Here is an 8,147-nt window from a genome sequence, read left to right as displayed (position 1 = left end):
ATCAAATGAACTCAATGATATTAGCAAGTGGTTTGACTGTCATCAACGTTGAGAAGTGTAATTATATGTATTTCCATAATAAGGAAAGAGCTATTCCTCATGAATTAAATGAAAATTTTCAGTAAAATTGAACAGTTCTGCTTTAAACAAAAGTAGTCCAGATGTTAGGCTGCACTATCGACAAACATGTGGATACTTGGATACATCATATAAAATCTATTTCATCCACAATTTCTAAAACCACTGGCATCCTTAGTAAATTACGTCATATTTTACCTCATATGAAATTAGTATATAATACTCTTATCCTTACCCCCATTTAACTTATTTTAATAGTGTCTGAGGTAATACTTATATATCACGTTGAACAAAATCGATGATATTATACATAATATATTTTCCGCGATTTAGCTATCAAAATAATCAAAGAGCAGATATTGAACTTTTTATGCATGTGATTTTCTTTTTGAAATTTTGATTCCCCCGCCAAATGACTTTTTGCTATCCTTTCTTCAAATTGTTTTTACTGACTCATGCGTGGATGAGAAATCTTGTATGTTATACCATCTGAAATAAGAGATTTTAAGCTTTACAATGATAGGTCATTTGTCTATTGTTTTTGTGAGTAAGATGATAAATCATCGCTAAACCTCGGTTTCTTTTTTGTGTGGGACGCACTGTATATATATATATAAATATATATATATATATATATAAATATATATATATATATAAATATATATATATATATATAAATATATGTATATATATATATATATATATATATATATATATATATATATATATATATATTGTAAAGAAATAGATGAAGAGACCTACCTATATATATATATATATATATATATATATATATATATACATATATTTATATATATATTATATATTCCACCTACACCGACGAAGGAAATTAAAGAAGAAGAGGGAAAAGAGAAAAGGGAGAAGAAAAAATAAGAAGAATGAAGAAGAAAAAAAGAAGATGATGATGATGAAGAAGGAAAAAAAAGGAAGAAGAAGAGAAAAGAAGAGGAAGAAGAAGAAAAAAAAGAATGAAGAATGAGAGAGAAAAAAGAAGAAGAAGAAGAAAAAAAGAAGAACAAAAGAAGAAGGGGAAAAGAAGAAGAAGAAAAAAAGAAGAGGAGGAAGAAGAAGGGGAAAAGAAGAAGAAAAAAAGAAGAGGAGGAAGAAGAATGAGAGAGAGAGAGAAAAAAGAAGATGATGATAATGATGATGAAGAAAAAGAGGAAGAAGAAGAAAAAAAAGAAGAAAAGAGAAAGAAGAAGGAAAAAAAGAAGAAGTAAAAGAAAAGGAAGAAAAAGAAGGATTGGTCCTCAAAAAGTTTACATTGAAAACGCTGAATTTATTTAACGCAATTTAGTATATGAACCTACTCTAAACAACCATTATTAGATATTAAATAATTCATAATTAAATTTGAACTATAGGTTGTTTATAACTTTAAGCGCTTGTTTAAACAAATACTGTAAGATTTACATTGTAAACTGCGTTGTATTAAAAATAATGAAATAGCATTTTTACGGCGCATAGACCGAGGAAGAAGGAAAAAATGAAATAAGAAGAAAAGAATAGGGAAAAGTGGGAGAAGGAAAATCGATCCCCATCACTCGAGTTCATGTAAAAATAAAAGGACAAATGGACGCAAGATGGAGCTATACAAACCTCATGCAATATGGAGTAGTATCGAAGAATATTATTGATAATTACGCCGTTTCTTAGCCCTGCACCCACCAAACATTGACTTTACTTTAATCCCATAATACTATTATACATATTAATTTAATCCCATAATGCTGTGTATATATATATATTAACATTTGCCAGCAATCATAGCGCTCCTTTGGTGGTAATACGCAAGGCATTTGAAATTCTCTTGACATTTACAATTCATTAAGTTTATTCGTGTTCCATTCTTCCTCAAATCAATTATTGAAAATTCCGGGCAGAAATAATAACAAAAATAAGAGGAGATGAGGCTAGCTGTGGATCATCGAAGACTAGGTAATATGGGGGGGGGGGGGGTAAATGGAATAAAGTGGACCAATATATTGACCGAATGTTTGGTAACATTATTTTGACAAGTCCCCAAAGAGCCCCTCCAGCTCCACCTGCCACTTTCCTGGATCCGCCCCTGGTGATAATCGGGAACCTTACACGTAGGTGTATCTATCTTTCACCTTGATGTTCGTCATAAGAAAAAGAGAAATGTGTGGGCACGTAGCAGAAGGACAGCGATTTCTGACGAGACATGATGAAATATCTATAAATAATTGGGCCGATATCAATGTAAAACGTCATCCCTTAAGTTGCGGAAATGACCGCAAGATGGCGCTCTTTCACTCTCAGAAGAGTACCCACCTAGTTCTATCCTTATAAATGACAGCGACGATGCGTTGCCTGTTCTGGAGTTTGGATGGCATCTTTCTGGTTTCTACAGAAGATTGGTAGGGCCTATACATGCACAGATCGTGCTCCTAATTTCCTCAACAGTAACTGAGATACATGGCCCGTATAACCTCCATTTCAAGCGAATAAATACAATTGTTTTCACTACACAATGACCCTTTGCATAAATTGATTTTAAAGCAAAAGTAAAACTGAAATCAACAGCGAGAATTTCATAAAGATCCAATTAAAAATGATAGCACTTTGTAGATTGCATTGCACCAATCAGTTAACAATATTATAAGGGGTTGAAGATGCCACATACGCACCTGTTTAAAATGTCATCATGATTATGAAATAAATACATTATTCCATTATATGAATTATCATCACCAGCAGCAGTATCTTCATTATTCCTAAAATCATCACAATCAGTGTATCTTGAATATTATCATCATCATAAACACCACAACCATCATGATCATCATCACCACCATCATGATCATGATCATCATCACCACCATGATGATGATGATCATCATCATCGTCACCACCAGCATAACCACCACCATCATTATCATTATACACAGTGCATGACACTGGCACTGGGCCAGTAACTCTTCAGAAATAGACACAATTACTGGTCCGACATTTCCAGTAAAACATAGATCTTAAACTGATACAAATGATATTTTCTTTTCTTTTGTAAATTATAAATATGGCTGTGGTGTCTAAAAAAAATGGCTCTGTAAAATTGAGAAATGGCTCTCATGAATTATTTTGTGTGGGGGTAAGCAATAAATGACAGCAAAATAAACTCAATTCTTTTTTATGTTTTTCTTTATTTTTTGGGACCAGTAAATTTTAGGTTCGGACTGGTAAAAAATGGAAAAACTGGGTATCTACTGGTCCGACATGATGAGGTCGGACCAGTAGACATAAAGGGTTAGTGTGGAGCCCTGTTATACATGTACCTATTACTTTTATCACCATCAAGTTACAAGCACAAATTACAAACACGAATATACAGCTTCAAATCGTTTTGACAAATTTTGTCATTTAATTCTCATCATTTTTTTTAGGCCTTTACATACAGGGACAAAAAGAGGGGTTTGCACTGCTACACGTTCTCATCCTAACTGAGGTTTCCAGATTTCCATAAAAACAACAACAATGAAAAAAAGGTTGCAAAAATGTACATGTGACTTACTTGGACGAGTAGGCAGCGTTCCTTATCATAATAAGTATTTCATTCTGACTGAAATTTACAAACTTTGTATTATGCCTTATGCCGTCCACTCTCACACTTTAAGGAAGCCAAAACATTTCAAGAATCTTGAACTACACTCCTTTCTCTACATTTATCAATTGCAATTTAAAAAAAAAAGGTCAAGTAAAGATTAGTAGAAAATGAAAATAATTAAAAAATATTGAATAACCATAAAATGGTTATCACTTATTTATTACATTTATTTAAAAAAAAGAGAAAAAAAATCTGGTCCACAATTAAGTGCTCCGAGTCTTTATAAATCAAGGATATTACAGGTAAGTTGCGATACAATACGCATATGTGTACTGTTGTTGCTTACACAAGCATGCACACAAAAACACACACACATTACATGATCAGAGTCAATTGATGCTATCAGATAACACAGAAATTAAGAATAAAAAAAAATTGATAGACGAAAGGGACATGTTTTTGACAAAACAATTGAAAATGTTTGACTTCCTTCTTTACTTCTGAGCTACATAACTCTGCTTTACAAGAGCCCAAACACTAGACTGGGCTCTTTTTATATTCACCTAAAATATACATGACAATTGGAGAGATAGAGCACATTTCTGTATCTAGAATGAGCAATGAAAACAAGAGTATTGCCATGTAGGTAAAATTGGGTTTCTAAACATGATGCAGAGAAAACATTGCAATTAAGAGTGGGACAAAGCTACACTTTGGTGAAAAGGTATCCAAGACTTTCGATATCTCTACACAACAAAAATCAAATTTGAAAAATAAATAATTGTATAGACTTGATACACAAACAGACACTGGATTGATTGATAGAAACACATTCCACATTGTTTACTTCTCCAACGTCCCAAGAAGAACTAAGTCTTCATGCAATTAACTACTCTTTACCTAGCATATAAAAATAACACATCAATTTGTGCATTCAAATGTCTATTTAGTTACACACGTTTTGTTTAAACTCACTCGGCTCATAATAACATACACAGGTATTCAGTGTTTAATGTGTAAGGAACAGTGAAGCAATGGAACCTCGATACACACTTAAAAATCATCACAATTCTGATCTTGAACAAAATTAGATTCCAGTCATATAGCTAAATAGAAACTCAAAGAATGAAATGAACTTGCAAATGAATCCCTTACAAATAAATAGCAATAGAGGCTACTGGCAAGCAACTAATTCATTCACTTTTAAAGTTCTTTACATCTTCTCATCATTCAAATCACATTTGCAATTCTACATCTGGCAGTTTAGTATCGACTCATGAACATTTACGAACATACCCAATTAAAATAAAAATGAATATAAATTGCTCTAGATATTCTTAAATAGTGCATGAATAGCAGGAGGGTCACTGATATGAAATAAAATTGCAAAATAAAAAAAGAGGGGGTTAACTCTGTGCTCTTGGTCTGAGGGTATTCTGTTTAATAGTTCATAATTATATTTGTAATTTCAGGCATACAGGTTTCCAATGATCCCTTTATTCAAACCAACATCATATTAATAATTATATCTTCAAAGGGCTTCTCTCCCCTTTCTCAAGTTGGGAAAGGGGGGGGGGGGGGGGGAGGGGTAGTGGAGGAGTCCTTCCAAATTTAATTGGAGGGGGGGGGGGTTTATCAAAGGAGTCTTTCCAAAATTCAGTGGAAGGGGGGGGGGGGGCCTGTAGTGGAGAGGAATCCTTCCACATTTAATGGAGGGGGGGGGGGTGCTATAGGTGGAGGTCCTTCCACAGTTCAAGGAGTCATGGGGGTGTATTTGAGAAGTTATTCCACATTTCAATGGAGGTGGGGGGTGGTTGAGTGGAGGAAGGAGGGTGTAGTAGACAAGTCCTTCCATGGTTTTATGATCAGGATGGGGGAGGGGAGTGTGAAGTTGATAAGTGATTTAACAGTTTATGCTCATTGTCAGCAAAGCACATGAGTTGCCGCAGGATTTCATGACCCTTTTATTTTTCAATTCCACGCACCTTTTGAGACCAAATGTCAGGGAAAGTACCAATGCCTAATTTTTTTGCATGCACAGCCAAGACAGACCATGGCTCGAAAGTGATGAACTGACTGGGCGTTGTGGCGTGCGCCTGTAATCCAAGATATGTGGTAAGATTGATGCAGAGGTTCGAGGATTGAACCCTGGGGCCCGTAACACACAAAACTTAGCAATGATCGTAAAACATTTTCTACCATTGATTGCATAGACTACAATGTACAATCAATCGTAAAAATCAAGCGTACGATTAATTGCTAACCTTTGTGTTATGGGACCCTGGTTACATCTTTCAGATGGTGACGTTAAAGGTCTGTCCCAGACATCATTCGTGGCCGATAAAACTCAATTGCACACGCACCATTTCCGAAGTATATTGTGGTTTGAGCTAATATTCACAAATGTATGATCATTTATAATTTTAATGATTAAAAAATGAATTATTCTTTTTCATTAATAGCTGAGAATGTCCCAGATAAATCTTATTGATATTTGTAAGGTTGAAATCTCACAGTATTAAATAAATTACCAAGAATGCAAATAATTACTTATGCAAAATCACAATTTTTCATTTGACAAGGTTTTTTCATTAGGAGTAAAATTATTATTGCCCCCTTAAATATTAGAATATTTTTACAGTAATCCATGGTACAGTATGGATAAATATCTTAGGGGAAATTGTCAACAATATTTAAATTGTACCAATATGATAAGTTTGCTCATTATAACATGATCCACAACATTTCATTATTTCTAAAATTCAAGACATTGTTTTTGGTCCCTGTATGGAAATGTAAATGCCAATATTCTTCACACAACCCTCATACACAACCTTAAAATACGCCCATTATTTCAAGATGCAGTTGGAACCACGCAAACAGATTAAGAAGAAAATTAAAATAGTACCAGATTTTGATTGTGCACAATTTTTCATATGATGAACTTACACTGGGAAGTTAAAATAGGCCCGTATTCTGAAGTCCAGCTTATCTTAGACCATGGTCTGACTCTGTGCTAAAATTATGGAAAGCCAAAAGTGTCAAAATTTGTATTAAGTTGTATTGTTCTTATGTTTACTGTGCTCTTTCCTGATTCATCAATGGTGAAGACAATAATCTTTTAATGCTTCCTAGACAATTATGAATGATTTGATAGCCAAATGAGCTGAAATATTATATCTCTACTGTTAGTGATTTATGGAACAATTGGCTATCCATACTTAAACCACAACTTTAAACCAGAGTTTAAGTTAAACCCGACTTCAGAATACAGGCCATAGTATTTGACTTTATCTGCATATTGTGGTGTCAGTCTACATTCAAATAAAAATATTGATGTGCCTTAGCTTTTAAATACTGTGTAGTGACCGACCCCTTGTGATGTTTGATCTTATCATGGATTATCTGATTAAAGAATGCATCTTCATTATGATACACTGGCTGATTTCATGTTCGGTGTTGATGTTTTGGTGTTAGTGTTAGATTGATTTTTATGTCAGCATATCACTAAACTTCAAGGACAAGTCCACCCAAACAAAAAGGTGATTTGAAGAAAAGGAGAATTGTCATATGAAACACAGTTTTATTCCTCCTCCCTGAACACGAGAAATTATAATTGTCACTGTCAAATCTGTAAAAAAAATGAAATATTGTTTGATTCAAACAATAAAATCAAACAAAAGAAAGAGTGAGGGACATCATCGACTCTCTCATTTGCATATCACTGAGTTGTGCATATCTGTTTTGCAAAAATAAGCAAAATTTTGAAATGCCATAACATTTTTATTTTACATCTGATTTTGATGAAATTTTCAGCGTTATGCTTTTTTTTTCATTTTTCTCTATTGATTCAAATCATCTGGGAGTGGGACTTGACCTTTAAAGTGAAGATGGTCCTGGTATGAATCTCAATAGGTGTTAAGGTATCAATGTGTTTTAGATGAGGTGTTGGCGCTAGGTGAGGCATTCTGAATTGTGCTTCAAACACCACCACCAAACTTGAAATCCCCCATTCTGATTTGTGTAAAACATGAAATATTTTGCCAGAGCTGCCAGCCTGAACAAGAACATTTCACTGGTATTTTTAAAGCTGAAAATCAGTATTTTGGTCAGGAAATCATTATTTTCAAAGAAATACATAGGACAAGACATAAAACTAAAACATTCGAAATCAGTATTTTGCATGAAACCATCAGTATTCTTTCAGTACTAAATACGGAAAATCAGTACCGCTTGGCAGCTCTGTTTTGCAGATTAAAATTTAATATGCATTTTGCAATGAATGATGATTGTGTGAAGATATTTCAATTTGCATACAAAGAGTCAGTGGTGTCATTCAAAATGCATCATTGTATATTAACTCCTGGGAGAGGAAATCACATCACAAGGATGATATCATTTACTGAATTATTACATCTTTCAATCACAATCTCAAAACAGACCAACTTTGGGTCCCATTCTTCCTTTTCATCTATTTTCCTAC

Source organism: Lytechinus pictus, chromosome 7, assembly GCF_037042905.1.
Source record: "Lytechinus pictus isolate F3 Inbred chromosome 7, Lp3.0, whole genome shotgun sequence".
Classification (NCBI taxonomy): Eukaryota; Metazoa; Echinodermata; class Echinoidea; order Temnopleuroida; family Toxopneustidae; genus Lytechinus; species Lytechinus pictus.
The sequence above is the reverse complement of the archived record's forward strand: the minus strand, read 5'-3'. Positions refer to the sequence as shown.